This window comes from Lepisosteus platostomus, chromosome 6, assembly GCF_059453375.1.
Source record: "Lepisosteus platostomus isolate fLepPlt1 chromosome 6, fLepPlt1.hap1, whole genome shotgun sequence".
NCBI classification, from domain to species: domain Eukaryota; kingdom Metazoa; phylum Chordata; class Actinopteri; order Semionotiformes; family Lepisosteidae; genus Lepisosteus; species Lepisosteus platostomus.
Window position 1 is genome coordinate 63,014,817 of NC_142616.1, and position 15,868 is coordinate 63,030,684.

Sequence of the window (15,868 nt, forward strand, 5' to 3'; positions counted from 1 at the left end):
CAAATATGCTCTTAACAACCGGATTGTTTTTAGCTTGTTGAGTAAAATGATAAAACCCCTGAACATGGTGAAACTGACTGACTGAAAAGGAAAAAAAGTGCCTTGCAGGAATATGTATTTTGTCGGTCTGTCAACACAAAAAAATAAGACTCTGCATCTTTAAACATTTAGGGCTGACGGTAAGGACTTTGTCAATGAAAACCAGACCGAGTGCCCCTTTTTTAAGGTCTTTCTTTTTTTCCCAGGCCTTGCTTGTGTGGTACGTAATGGAAAAAATCTTAGTCAGTTAAAAGTAGTTTCAGCTTCTCTTGCCCTCTCCGGCAGGATCTTTTACAAAACTCAACACTCTTCATATGAACACATAGCAACAGAAAATAGGTAAGAAAGCATTTGGTATAGGGTTCTAAAGACGTAAGAATTATCCCTTGTATATATGCTTTCTTAGAGCCCCTGTCCCAGATTTACAAAGGGATTTAAAAAAAATAAAAGTTACATTCTTGCGCATTTAAATTATTATTTTCTGTGTTAAGAGCGCAGTTAAATAAGCTGAAAGTGTATATAAAAACACACTGATCGCTGGATGATGCGGAATAAACATTCATGCTGCACCTGGACCAGTAATGCAGAAATGGACTAGATTTATTCTAAGATCTTGTCAGGTTACAACATTTAACGTTATAATTTAGAATCGAGAATGCAAACTGTTGAATTACATTACATTTTTAAGAGTTATTGCTTTCGCAAAGGTTCTTAATACTACAGCAGTTCTGACTATGCTACAAGTTGAACTGTTGATAACGTCAGTCATTCCTGTTTGCAGGCTCTTAGAATAATGTCCTTAAGGCGCTCTTTCAAAACAGTTGTTTACTGTTAAAAATACTTCCGTGCGTTAAATGTAAGATTTAATGACAGAACCCCACGTCTCCTTTACTTCATGTTTAACAATGCAGACATTTTAACCCCAATATTCGTTTAAATGATCGCTACACACCTGCCTTTGATATACGGACAGGTATGTCACCTGTCGAAAATTTTTATAATGAGATAAAAAAAAAAGATTTTGCATTGTATTCGCAATCTGTAGTGTCTAGGGGGCCCTACAGGTAGAAACCAAGTCATGGTCTTTTAAGTTTTCTTGGTTGATCCGTCTGGGGAGTCACTGTGGACTTGCAGCAAGCTGAAAACGGATCTGTTTAATTCCGTGCGTTTAATAAGGCGCCCCTAGAGTGGAGTCGCTCTTCTGCGGCTTAGCAACAGCATCCCTCCTCTGACGGGATCACTTCGCTTTTGTGCCGTGCTCAGCAAACGCAGGTAAGACGACGTTTATTATCATAAGACACATTAGCACCGGCGTTGAAATCAGCCTTTCATTTGGCGTTTCAAATTACAGATATGATTGAGCAGCGCCATATTTTAGTATTCTGTGGAAATGTCATGTGTATGACCTTGCGGTGGTGCATTTCTCAAAATGCGCTGTGCATGTTAAAATATCCCGTTTTTTTTTATATTTTAGGTTGAGGTTCAGCAACTTTTTTTCCATCATGTGACTTATGAAAAATACTGTATGTGATTGACCTGTTTGCGCTTGTCACTTAGGCTCTTAAATGAATGTAAGTTTTAGTTTTAACTGGTATAGATTTTTAATATATATATTCCTACGTTTTTTCCCCATCTTATTACTAACATTCTGTTCGCTAGAACATTAAAGCATAGTCTACTCGTACGGTGACAGGAATCTATTAAAAAAAGTAGCTTATCCTTTTATCCACACTAAGGTCACTGAGATACTCCGTTACTGCAAATAAACTGCTTTGGAAAAAGTTTTAATTTGGGGAATTTTAGTATGTCTAGCCTAAGAACACAATGTTGAGATCATTATTTTATATTAGAGATTTTTTTTAATTTTTGTAGTTGGATATTATGTGAAAATACAAAATTATCCAGCAGAAGGTCAGATATATAAACCCCTTCAAGGTACGAAGAGATTCAAAGGTTGAATATGTTAGTGAAAATAAATCCTAAAACAGTGTTTTTAAGACCTACAGTAAGTCTACATTTGTAAAGGCTATTTTAAAACCTAGTGCTTTTAAAGGAATAAAAACTGAGATGCACTCTGGAATTTTCATATCATTGAAAGTGGAAACTAACCTTCTCAAGATTAACCCTTATTCAACAAATGATACAGTAGAAAATAATTGTTCTATTGGCTTTATGTTCCATGAGAATTGCTTTTCAAAGGATTGTTAATCACCTTCATTTTCAATGATAAAAATGCATTTTTACTTAAACCATATATTTGATGATGAGCAGATGGGCTGAAGTGGGTTTATTATCTTTAAACATATTCCCAAAACATAGGAAGATCTATTTATGATGTTAGCTTTAATTTAAGCCATAAACCAGGCTTCTACTGTCTAAACTGGACACTGTCATAACTGGAGATATTACAAAATGTTTGAGAATAAATCATACCAGGCAGTAACTGACTTTTTTTCTAGAGGCAAGAAAGTGTTAATTCATTGATAATTTCATTATTCATGAATTATACTCTTATTGTCTATGAATTGATTTACCCACACTGTGGCCAAAAACGGCATCTCTGGTGGTATTTAGTAATTTTATATTTAATTTGTAAAGCTTCACTCCAGCTTTTCTTATTTTGCCCAATTCTGCATCCTTTCACCTGAAATGAGGAATTCCAGAAGTGTGAGGGAAATATACTGTAATGATAAACATTGGCCTAGTCAGAGTGTATTTGTTTATATCCAAGGGTAAAAGACATATCACAGGTATTGCACAATACAATTACAAAAGTGTATGTTCCTCTCTTCCATAATGTATTCACTTTTCACCAAAGTCATCTCTTCTGTCTTAAAAGATGGCTTTGGTCACTGCTGCCAAAGTTTGGTAGAGTGAAGTACAGTGCTTCAGTCTTGACTTTATGGGACCTAGCCTTCACAGGAAATGATGTGGTGAAGTAAACCTAACAGAAAATAAAAATTAAAGGAAAGTCGAGTGTAACAGGGTGTGCCTGATCCAGACACAGAAGTGATGTCTCCCCCTCTGAAATCTGGACAGTGAAGAAATCTGTCGCAGCAGAGGAGGGGTCTACTAGCCTGGTGGAGCTATCCACTGTCAGGGGAGTGGTGCTACTGTATCATGTGTGTTAAGATCAAATCAAGGCACAGACAGGGAGCACAGCATGGGTTGTATAAGCAGAGTTCTCCAAATGATTGTGACTGAGGTTCAAAACCATTCATTTCCTGAGTCCATAACTGTGTATAAGTCGCACTGGATAAGAAGGTCTGCTCAGCAAATCTAAAATAATAGTGTGATACTTCAAGGCACATTTTTTGTCCATGAGGGAAGACATATGCTGTAGGTTGAGATGTAGACATTAGACTGACTTGAAGCCAGGCCAGTGTCAGGGCCCTCAGAAAAAAGTACTGTATGGGGTAACAACCTAATTTGTGTAAGAGGTCCCAAAAACATGCACTCTTCAAAATCCTGATTGTTATGAGAACAGAAGAAAGTCCAGAGTTAGGAAAAGCCATGTAATCTACAGTACCTGTTTACTTAGGTGACGTTAACCAGACAGATCTGGTATTCCTTAGGAGAAGAGTACAACTCCCTAAAAATCTGTAAAGGTTGTTTTTAAGCCTAGTCCTTTTAAAGGAATGAGAATTGAGATACATCCTATAATTTGCGTAGCTTTGAATGTGGAAACTGACCTTCTCAATAATAAATCTCTGTCAACAAAAGATACAGTAGAAATTAAGCTTTCTCTTGGTTTTATGTTCTGTCGGAATTCCTTTTCAAGCGATTGTGAATAAATTAGCTTTTCAATTTGTAATAATTGAAGACTACAGCTCCCAAAAAATGAAATAGAAAAGAAGGACATCTTGGAATCTATGCCTAGACAGATTGCCATTTCTCCAGGTATGGTAATCAATGGTCATTGGGGGATGCAAAAAGAATTAAACCAGGCTGACATTGCCAGACTTGTGCAAATCATAAAAAGAGGTGATTGCACTTTTGGCAGCACAGTCCTGCCAGCCTATGAACTATATCAGTAACTTTGCAGTATGTGTTAGGATACAGGGGTATTGAGGTACAGAGGTACAGAGAGGCATAACAAATTCCTAACATATAAGATGTTTAAATTTGTAATGTGAAAGTAAGCACACAAGCTAAAGCTAAATAAATTAAACAAATCATACTGTGGTGAATGAAATTGCAATTGCTTTCTGCCAAAGCAGAGGTGACTCGCTTTCATTTCCGTTTTGGTTATGGTTCAAAAGTTTTACAACCTAGTGTAACAACCGTGCGTTGTTTCTTAATATTTAAATTTTAAAATTGAAATGTTTGACATAGCTTGTGAATGGACTTAAACTGCAGAATGATGTTGCTCTCTGAAAAGAAGTGTATAAAAATAACAGAACATTATGGAGTGGGATCAGGGCGAATGTGTTTCGGGATCATTCTAAGACATGGGTGGAATATTAGGAGAAACAGTCCTACACAGAATGAGCTTAAACACATATATCAGTGGGTTGTATATGTGAAGTTTTTTACACAGATCACATATGTGCATGAACTTTTTACCTGTCTATAAACCAGTACATAAGCTATCGATTTAATGATCAATGATTTCAAAATACACAGGGCCTTCAAAAGATTCCACATATTGCTGCAAACTAATGCATTTTACCTTCCTTTTGTTTGTTAGTTAAAATTATATTATAGAGCACATTGTTTTTAAGAGCTTGCTAATATTAATCTCTTTTAATTATTTCTGTTATGTACTGTAACTTAGAGTATTTAGTGACGATGTACACAAAATAGGTATTTGATACAGCCTAAAACAAGGTAATTTTACTTCTAGCAAATCCAGGTGTGCAGTTGTACATGTTTTACCATATGTGTAATGTACATACTGTATAGAGAACAATCTATCACTACTGAAGGTTTAGTGCACACAGTAAGTAAACACAAACATTAGTGCTTCATTTATACATTTATTCCTTTCCCTTTTTCCTTCTAGTTATAATGTAGGCGTACACTGAACACAAAATAAGAATTGCAATAGCCCAGCTTATGGAAGATGCTGTAGTTGTGGAAAGTTCTACTGTCTTAAAGGGTCTCTGATGTAGGTAAGTCTTTACGAAGTGCTGTTCCATATGCGCTCTCCTTCATGTAGTCACAGGACCAGAACTTATGACTGGCTGTGCTTGTATATGTCTCTTTATTGGTTTGGGATAGCCTGAGTTAAGCCAGTGAACCCTGGAGTGGAAATGAGGCATAGTAGTACCCCATGTCATTAATGATCCAAGCAAATAATGCTGTTTCTAAACACAACCAAAGTTTTTCCCATTAAGAAATAAAATAATTGCTTTTACATTGCATTCAAGTTATTTTTTTCCCCTGTTGGCCATATCTGTTTCTGAGGGTTCTCAAAATGTTTTCAGCTACACTTTTGTTTGCTACAGTAAATAACTACAAATAACTATAAAAATGTCACCCTGTATCAACCTCTATGATCAGAAGGCTGGAATTTTCCAAGAATTTAGCAAACGCAAAAAGTCTAAAGCACAAATAACCCCTTTACTCATCTGTAGTCCTAGAATTCCTGATTTCCTCATTTCAAAATTCATTCAATTACTTCTGTGCTGTTCTTGTCCTGGGCTCATTTTCCTGTTATGTCTCTTGATAACTGTCTTGGCATAAAAAAAGATGGAAATTAGAGTTGCATCTGTGGATCTGTCTGGTGAGTGTTAGTAATGAGATGAGACTGTGTTTATTAATCTGTCATGGCCTAGGGCACACTTAACACCTGTCAAAGCAGAAGTGTTGAAGGTGTATCTTCTGCGGTGGTTGGCAGAACTGGACGTTTCTCTATGGCTCTATAAAGAAAGGTTGAATTGACCGGGTCTGGGTGGCCAATATGTCCAGGTTTATGATAATTCTTTGTACAGAATAGGAAGTAAAAACAAGTTGTTTATTCATTGGTTCCATATTACTGTTGCATGAATTGTTAAACGAGGTGTTCACCTTATTTGACACAGAAACCTTAACAGCAGTTCATATGAATGCTTCATTTAAAGAATCTCTCAAGGGATTAGTTCAAACATCATTCACTGCAGTGCCTTTCTAGAGAAAATTGTGAAATGCCAGCTATGAGACCTGCTCTGAAATTGGTAATGCAAGGGAAGAAACAACTTATAACAAGGTCTTTTATCAAAATGAGAACGGTTTGCAAATTAAAGCAAGGGTACTGTCATGATATTTAACCAGTGATTAGCCAATCGTTTCTAAAGAAAACTGTTTATGTGATTGATTGCTGTCTTTTTTTTGTGTAAAAAAATAATGTGTATTAATTAAATGCATATACTTTTTGTCCTAGAACAAAAACACTTCTTTTATGGCAAAACAGTTTTTTATTTAGGAGCAACCTCTCTTGTTTGTCACCCATTGTTTTTATCACTTAATTGCCTTCCTAATAAAAAATGTCATAATGAATATTAAACAAAGGCAATGAAGAGGCCCATGTGAACATTTAATACTCATGTAATCTAATCAAAATGTCAAACGACAAACTGAAGTGAATCAAAAACATTCTACATGGCTTGTACACAAGCAAAGTTAGAATTCGCAATGATAAAATTGTCTACTTTATTTTTTCCGTCAAGTGTCCTAAAAACAGGCCAAGACTGATCATGTAGAAGAGTACAGAATTCACAGTTTGATCTCATTCTTTGTTTCAGTTCTAGAAAAACTAGAGAAAAACATCTTTCTGTTTTTCATTTAGAATTGGTTGGTTTCTGGTAGCTATGAACAGCAACAAAAAAGGACATTATCTAGAAACAGTTCTAATACAGTATGTGCACCACGTTAGTACTTGACTTCAGCAGATGATAACAGTGGAAATATTAAAAAATGATTTAAAGTCGTGAAATTCAGTGACAAGGCCCAGGTCAGATGACTGCCTCAGGACCCACAGTGAAATCGGACCCTAGAACAGAAGTGGGAGCTAAGTAAGTGTGCTACGCCTGAAATCACAACGTAAGTCATTGCGCCAGGATTTGTGGGGGTGTGTAACAAACTGCGTGGCCATGCTGTTGAAGCTGATTCACTGGGATTCATCTAGACAGTGGCATGATAAAATCCTAAAGCAGACAAATGCACAAGATGGGCTCGATTGCTTTCTCTCATTTCTAACTTGTGAAAGAGGTGAAAAGGGGCTTGTATGGAACCAAAAAAAAAACCCAACTCCCGCATGGTGCTTGCAACAAAGCACCTAAAGTAATTCAGCAAACACATGGTAAATGGTTTTCAGCCAGACAAGACAGGTATTTGAACTTTTTGGTCTGAATGAATGTTCAGTCTGATGCAAACCCAACATAGAACATCATTCAGTTCATGCCTTCCAGCATCATGCTATAGGTGGGTAGCTGCGTCAGCTTGCGTAGACTGCAAAGGAACAAGTAATAGGTTTCCATGCTGAAGAGAGAAGAAAGAAAACACAACATTTCAGCTGTGGAGCCTTCTTCAGGTGTTCTGCTCTCACCAGCAGAGACTGGGAAGCTTGTCAAGACTGAGGGGAATATAGATGCAAAGTACCAGCAGATCTTAGAGGAAAACCAGCTTCACACCTAAGACTGGGTCAAAAACTTACATTTACCAAGGACAAAGACCCAGGAACCCAAAGTCAAAATTGTTCCATACAATGTGGCACACATTGTAGAAATATGGACTGCTTTCCCACGTTGTCTAGAAGATGTAAATGATCAATTAAAATAAATAGATATTAATTGTGGATTCTTCGTCATGTTTTATTCATAGAGTTTAAATAGTTTTTTATCATGTTTTTTTGTGAACTCATATTACTTTCCTCCTTCATTTAACCCTCTGGTTCATAATCCTAGATTTCACTTAGCACTTTCAATCCTGTCTGGCATGTATGTACCTTGTTGTTAAACGAAATGAACCTTCATGACCATGGGAACATAACACATGGTCATAATAGAAATATTACCACAGAAAGGTCTAATAGAAATCTTGAGGTTTATGATATTTATACAAAATTCGGAAATTTATGATCTTAATAATCACTCCTCATACAGTCTTCGTCTATTCAGCCTCAGAGATGCAGGTCGATAACCCATAACAAATTCCATTTCAGCACTAGGGCTTGGGTGTGGGCAGTCTTGGCAAAAGATGTGCAGAGGTGTGATTGATTATTTAATGACTGATGTGGCACATGGAATATTGAACTCTTAATTTAAATAAAAGTCATTAAGAATAAAAGGCCATAGATTAGTCCTGTAATAGCTTACTGTACAGTATGTGCCCATTTAAAAAAGTGCTAGCTCATCCTGCCATTGATCGTTAAGTAAGTCAACCCAAACATCTGTATGTAGGACAGAGTTGGAGAAAGCTTATATAAAGTGGTGTGTTACTCTGCACCCAGAGCACCATAGTGGGTTCTTATTTTCACTCCAGTTGAGCTTTGAATATCATCCAATACCTGGATTATATATATTTGGAACCAGTCAAGGTTTATTTGATGCTGAAAAGAGAAGAAAAGAAAAACACGATGCTTTGGCTGTCGAGCCTTCTTCTACTGACGTAGCTACCTAATTGAACTACCTCAATATTTGGAAATACATTTTCAGATTTTCATTTTTTTCTCTAATTTTTTTGTTGACATGCTGAAAGTACTAAAGTAGGAGTGTCACACATCTCATTCTGCTTGCTTCTACGAAATGCAAACCTCTTGACGTTAAGCTTTGTTCTTCACAGGTTAAATATGACTGGAACCATAGAAATGAATGAGAAAATAATCTCAGCAGAGGCCTGCTGGTGCTCTGTTTAAAACCTGAGGTTTATAATGAATTCTTTATTAATTATATCAGCAGTGGAGGAAACTTCATTGTGTTAACATCGCAAACTACAGTAGGTTCTTAGATGTCATGATATTGTTTTCAAGGAAAAGGCTGCTTGTTCCATACACACATGCTAACACTCAAGAGGCCTGGCAGCTTGGCGAAGCTTTCTTAATGTTAATAGCTTCCAGAGCTCTGGTATGCCATGCCAGCACTGAAAACAAAATGTCAAGAAGCTCTTTTTTCAATTAGCTAAAGAACTTGTAATACTCTGTTCCTAACGTACGTTTTGTTGTGAGGATTAATTCTGGCTGAAAATAAATCTTTTAAGAATTCAACAAAAAGGGAAAGGCAGCCTTTAGTCCTTTATATTAGTGTTAGCATCTAAAAAAAGTTGTTTTATTTCCCTGAAGTAATCAACTTATTCTACCAAGCTGCCCATGTACGCAGCTCATGATTCTGATTCAGGTGCAGGGTTCTGAACCTGCCAAAGGTTGAGATATTATTCAGTTAATAACAGTGGATCAAAGAATGCAGAAACTATAGCTCCTGACTGTGTTGTTTACTAAAGAAGAAAATGAGTAAGATGGCAAGGAGTTATACAATAAGGAACGGTGTGCTTTAATCAGTCCAAATTTGCTTAAGGAAGTAAGATCAGGATTCCTCAAACTTTTTATACGGTTAATTATCTCAAAGGGAGGCACAATTTATATGTATGATAGTATTTAAGAGGAATGAGTTCACATGAGGACTGAACTTAACTCTTTCAATATCTACAATTTGTTTTTTGTATTTATGGGCATATTTAGGTCCAGTTAGAAGAACAGTACATCTTATAAAGTAGGCTAGTGGGCCTTTATTCTAAGCAATATATATCTTAAGAGCAGAAAATGTCTTTTTGATGATGACCATGTAATTTCTTCAGTCTTTATTATGTCACCTTTATTGTGTCTTCTAGAATTCCACAAAACATAAATAGCTCTGTGATTTTCTATACTTTTTAGAGTAGAAAAAAGAAAACAAATTGTGTGGTTTCTGAGCATGTTTTAATAAATTGAGTGTAAAGTTGGAATGTAGTAAATTTGTTTGAAAAGAAGCATAGTTTTAACAATATTTCCAGTTTTTTTTTAAAAGATGATCTGGTGAAAGCATTTTAAGAAGCAGCCGAAAAGTTAATTAATTAAAGTTCATTCCACAGAGTTTCAAATCTTTGCTTTAACAGCCTCAAGCACTATTAATCCAAAAATACTTGGAAAGAGTGAAAATCCATGTTTCCTTCAAATGGTCCCAAACATCACCTTCAAGGGGTGAAAACTGCGATGTGTCAAGTCTTTCAATATCAAAGTCACTGCCTAGTAAAATTAAATGTAACAGACAGGAGATAAAAAAGCTCAAAGGTACCCACACATATTCCTTTACCCTTTGACCTTTGTCTCCTGTGCTGTGGAGAATGACATTCACCCCTGTTGATTGAAGCATTCGGCTCCTGTTTGTTATTTTTTCATCGGAATGTAGCCTCGTCATGTTGATTTTCGCAATGCATGAGCATCGTGCTTGATTGTAATTAATTATGAATTGCGATATTTTTGTTTAGTTTTTCCACAGCTGCAGAAGTATAATCAGGTTTTCTTTGTTGCTTACAAAGAACAAATCCTCACTAATTAAAAATTAATCCCAGGCCCAGTTAAGAAATAGCAATACGCTGGTAAAGACACATTATCCTGTATGTATAGGGGTGCTATAAGCAGAGTGATTATATTCCATAAATACACTTTGTCCTCATGTCAGAGAAATGGAACCAGTCACCTACATTTCTTGTTCAGAGACTTAACATTCCTGACATGCCTCTTTAACTTGCAGTATAATGGCTGAGTTGCATTTATTGGTTATTAACTTATTTTGACCAGGCATGGGTATGACTGTGTCATTCTGAAATTCACAACACTGCTTATATTAAAGGGAGCAGGGGCCGTTTTCATTCAGTATTAACACAGCTACAGCTTTGCGATCCTAACCATGTGCATATACATATCTGAGGTATGTGAAGAGGAGTTGCTGAGGAAACATATTTTAATATTATGAAATTATATAGAATTGAGATTTGTAAAATAGAAGTCTATGGGGAGCGTTCTTTTTGGATGTTCAGCTTGTAATTGAATTTAAAAGGCTCAGTAATAGTGGCCAGTAGATGTTTACATAATATGAATAGCGACCAGTAAATCAAATCCAAAAGGTTCACGAATTTTAAAATAATAAAACCCAATTAGTGTACATGTCTGGAAAAAGTTAGAAGGTCTGCTCTTTATAAGAAAGAGAAACGCATATCAAACCAATGTCATAAGGGGCAAAATGCAAAATTAAATTGTTGTGGATGGTTATGTTTCAACAATAGTTGATTATTCTTCAGTAACATTTATTTAGTGTTTTGATCTGCTTAGATAAAGGTCTAATTCAGATCAAAATATTGACCTCCATATGTTACTTAAATTAATATTGCTCCACAGAGCTTGTTCAGTTTTGCAAAGTTTATACAAACTTTCATGGACTGTATCTCACTCTTTACCCTCTCAGACTTTTAGGCTGAAGAAGCTGATGACAAACGACCCTCCAAAAATAGATCTAAGATATAAAATATCTTTTTAAAAGGAATCTTTTTTACTTTTAAAGTGACGTGCAGTACACATAAACCAGTATGTGTGAACTGTTCCATTAAAATGTGGATTGCAAACTTTATTTTCCATTTAGTTGAGTAGCAACAGTTGCTAAGATATCAAAATTTGTATAGAAAATGTTCAGTCACATGCTAATCAAAACAAAATGCCATTCTAGGTCTTCAAAACACAGGGCAAAATCAGATCTAGGAGAGCTGGTGTATACAGTATAAACCAATCTCAGCTGTTCTTTCAGTGTCTTTTTATGTTTTTTTCTGAAGGGAACATAAATGACAGATCTTCAAATTATATCTATAAAAGTAATGCTTTGATGGTAATAAAATTAGTCATTCTTTCATATGTGACCTACTTTTCAGCTGTAGCACTGTGTAATGAAGTCGATACATTAGTGCCATTGAAAAGAATAGATGATATCCAGTTCTGGGCAAATGGTGCTGAAGTATAGAAAACCTACCTTTTCAAAGCTTTTCACCATGTGAATGTTTTCTATATCTGCCAGTTGTTTTTATAAGATGAAATGTGTACATGGTCCAGTCCTGGCAGTTGTTGACCTTCTGTCAGTCAAGTTGTGCTTAACTGGAAAGAAGCTGGTTTGGAAATGTGTTAATTTTTCTCAGATAAGAAACTAAACTCCTTCTGGTTATATTGAAATAGATCAGATTTGATTTGATTTGCAGATTTGGCAGGACTATAGTTGGTCAAACTGTTTTTTGTTTGGCCTTATTTTCTCAGAGCAGTAACTTTAAAAAAAATGCGTGCAGGTTTGTCAAGTTTGTACCCTAGTCATGAGACAGCAAAGTGACTGAAGTGAGTAGCCCCACTGAGTGCTTGCTACACAATTTTATTCTGGTCCAGCTGAATTAATGTATGCTTAAGTCAATGCAGTTTCTTTTGTTTTCGTGACAGGATGAAGAATGATCCATCATTGATTTCTTTATGTTTGTGCATTTCTATAGTTTGTTGTCCATCAGTGACCTTGGAACCTGTAGAAGAGATATCATAGTACCTAAATTAATGTTCTAAATTCTGGAGGGCCCTGAAAATGTCCTTTCTTTTTCTATCAAACCTTCCTCCACCTTCTTCTACCAAATAACAAAATTCTAAATTAAGCTGGGCACATCGTGAGCTATTTCTTTCTCCGGTTTCATCTTCATTCCATTAGCTAATGGCTTAAAGGATTAAGATATGTGGCAAGATTAAACACAAATACCTTCCATACTAAACAAAATACGGGCAAATTTTGTGTAGTGTTGTTTGTCTACATGAAATGGAAAGTCAAACTTAGAAAAAAACAAAGACCACTGTAATATTTTTGATTCTGTTATAAAGTGAAATGATGACTAATGTAGTTTTCAGTCTTAGCTCAAGATACTGTATTTACAAATTTCTTATGTAATGTACTGGCGCAGTTCAGCTCTAATCAGACTCTGTCGGGTCCTTTTTTTATGTCCTTTGCAGCATTAGTATGTTATATGAATATGATAACCATTGAAAAATTTGTTTTGCTTTATTCAGTATGGACATGTAATAACTGTTGTGAAATAATGAGAGCTCCTTAACAAAAATGAATTGGCTATTGAAAAAATGCATTATATAAAAATCTTCAATCAGTTTCTACTGTAAACAATATAATACTATATGTTTTCTCGTTATAATGCAAAAAATATTTTGGTGGTATTATTTGTTTTCAAATCAGGTTTGAAAATTATTATACATTTAGAACTTGACACATCACAGGTACAGTATGTGACACTGACAATCCAAACTGGTGTGCTCACAGAATTACTTTCATACGAAGTAAGGCAGCTAAAATGTTGGCTAACGTTTAGACACTTTTTACTCAGATACCACTTCAGAAAAAAGTCTTTTGGTCTCAGAAAGAATAGCAGTGCCTAGAACCTGCTGTAACATCCCTCTGTAGTACTCCATCCATGTCAAAGGAGAACATTGAAGCTGGAGACTCTCCACCTGTGCTCTCAGTTACAAGAAACTGCCTTTCAAAGATTGAAACTGGTCAGTGTACAGTACTTTGAAGCCTGGTAAGTGAATGTGGACAGCTACAGAGGGAGATGAAAAGATGAGAAACATACAGAGGAACAGCACCAGACACTCCAGGCTTTCCATCACCGCACTTCACTAAATGACTAGGAGTTCATTAATGCCTCTGGACTGAAGTGACTATTTAATTATTGAGTATTGAGTACAGTATACCGTAAAGTACCACCTCCCGTATTCCTTCCTAAAAGCACCAGCTTCTTCTAGTTAGGTTGCAAATTTAAGAAATCTATAGTGCTGTCTTTGTTTTGCATACAGTTTTTGTTTGAGACAGAAATCTAGCAAGCAAAAGCAACTGATCACCAATTGGGAAGGCTGTTTATTATGTTGTCTGCTGTGGGTATGAATTCCTCTTTGGTTACAAACCTTGACTGGCTATAACATCACATTTTACTGTTGTGGTCTTCGCATCAAAAGTTGGTTGGTTGCTACACTTATTAAATTCTAACTACCCAAGTGAAACTGCTTGATTCAAGTCTTAATTCACTGTCATGGTAGATTTAATAAGGCCATTGCAAACTAATGAATAGCAATTTCAGCAGATCATATTGTTTTGGCAAAGTAACGCTTATCAGATGGCTGGTGTTGCCTTAGTGTGGGGGATTGTTAATTCTTTATGAATTTGAAGCAACACTTAAATATCAGAGTCTTGAAAATGACATAGAGAGAGATTAGATAACATTGTGAATTGTGAGTGTTGTTCCTGACAATAGTTTACTTCTTAACCCCTTAGTTATAATTAGATGTGTTCCCAGTATAATCAATAAATAGCAATTTATTAATGCATTGTCTTACTACAAAAAATGATTATTGTTTCATTTTAAGCCATTGCGACATTATTGTATGCTTTTTCATTGGAGCAAGTGTTCAATGAAGCACTTGGTGAAATGTGTACCAACAAATATGATCAATTAATCAATACGCACAGCGGACAGTATATCACATAAATAGCTAGGTTTTCATTTAGTAAGCCTGCTGAGCAGTGTTTATTCAGATGTTCTTTTACAGAGCATCTCTCAGATTGAATTCACGTCCTGCTGATGAGCTGTGCTAAAAATCTATTATTATTGTTGTTTTTGGATAATATGGTTCAGTTTATTTACTCCCTACTTCAACATGTTTTTCGATGTCATACAAGTATATAAAATACCTTGGGCTTATGTTACATGTAACTGCAGGCTGAGTATTATTTAAACGCTAGCATTAAATAATAAACATAATCTATTTTGCAGTTCCCTATTTTTCTTGTATTATGAGTTATAAAAACATCCATCCACTTTATCCAGTACATGAGGGAGCTGGTAATGGGCTCAAGGTGGGAGACACCCTGGAAGAGATGCCTGTCCTTCACAGAACACACACAGACACAAACGTTTACACACTCACACCAGGGCCAGTCTTCCCATGAGCCAGTACACCTACAGTACCAGTATCTCCTGTCTTTGGGCTATGGAAGGAAACAGGAGCACCAGGAGGAAACCTGTGTGAACATGGAGAGAACATACAAACTTCACATTGATATAAACCCAGTAATTGAACCCATGGCCCCAGTGTTGCAAGGCAGCAACACTTATCTCTACGCCACTGTGCCAACCCATAAAAAAACCCAATTTAACACAATCATTAATGTCAGTGTTATTACTTTATCATATTCCTACAACCTCTGTCAGGCCACTCTTTCAGTGTTTTTCAATTATTTATGGCACAGTTTTTTTCTGTAGCAAAGTGTAAACTGTTTTTATTTAGTTGAGAACAGTACTAATATACTTCAAACATGTATAAGCCGGGACAGTGATGCAGAATGCAGTGTGATCAGCTGTCCCAATTTACATTTGCTGAAACTGTGTCTGTCTGAGATGCTGCACTAGAGATGCTTTCTAGTTCCAAATATTCACGTTCAGGTGTTATTTTGGGCCAGTTTCCATTCCTCTTCATTAATTAAAAATACTTCAAACCTGACTTCAGCAAATCAATAATTTACTTTGATGTCTTCCAAGAACACCCCTTAGTGGAGTCCTGTACATGTGATACAATACCTTAAAGGTTTGCGTATGTTATATGAGGTTGAGGAATGAGTTCACCAAGCCTGTATCACATGGCCTGATCACTGGATGGATGACTCCCACCAGTAATTAGTCTTTTTACGGAGGGTCAGGCTTTAGCATTAATCTTTAATTATTTTCATCTGAGGATTTACTTGTCCAGTGACCCATTTTCCTATTTTCTTGCTAAAGAAAAGTTATGCTATATCTTAAC

General features: G+C 36.0%; 1 protein-coding gene across 1 annotated transcript in view; it reads left to right on the forward strand.

The window, feature by feature from the left end:
* The first annotated feature begins 1,154 nt into the window (after window positions 1-1,154).
* Window positions 1,155-15,868, forward strand: part of atp2b2 (ATPase plasma membrane Ca2+ transporting 2) — a 171,729-nt gene continuing 157,015 nt past the window's right edge. The window contains exon 1 of the mRNA XM_088636812.1: window positions 1,155-1,311. The gene's annotated coding sequence lies outside the window, so the exon portion shown is untranslated. The remainder of the gene's footprint in view (window positions 1,312-15,868) is intronic.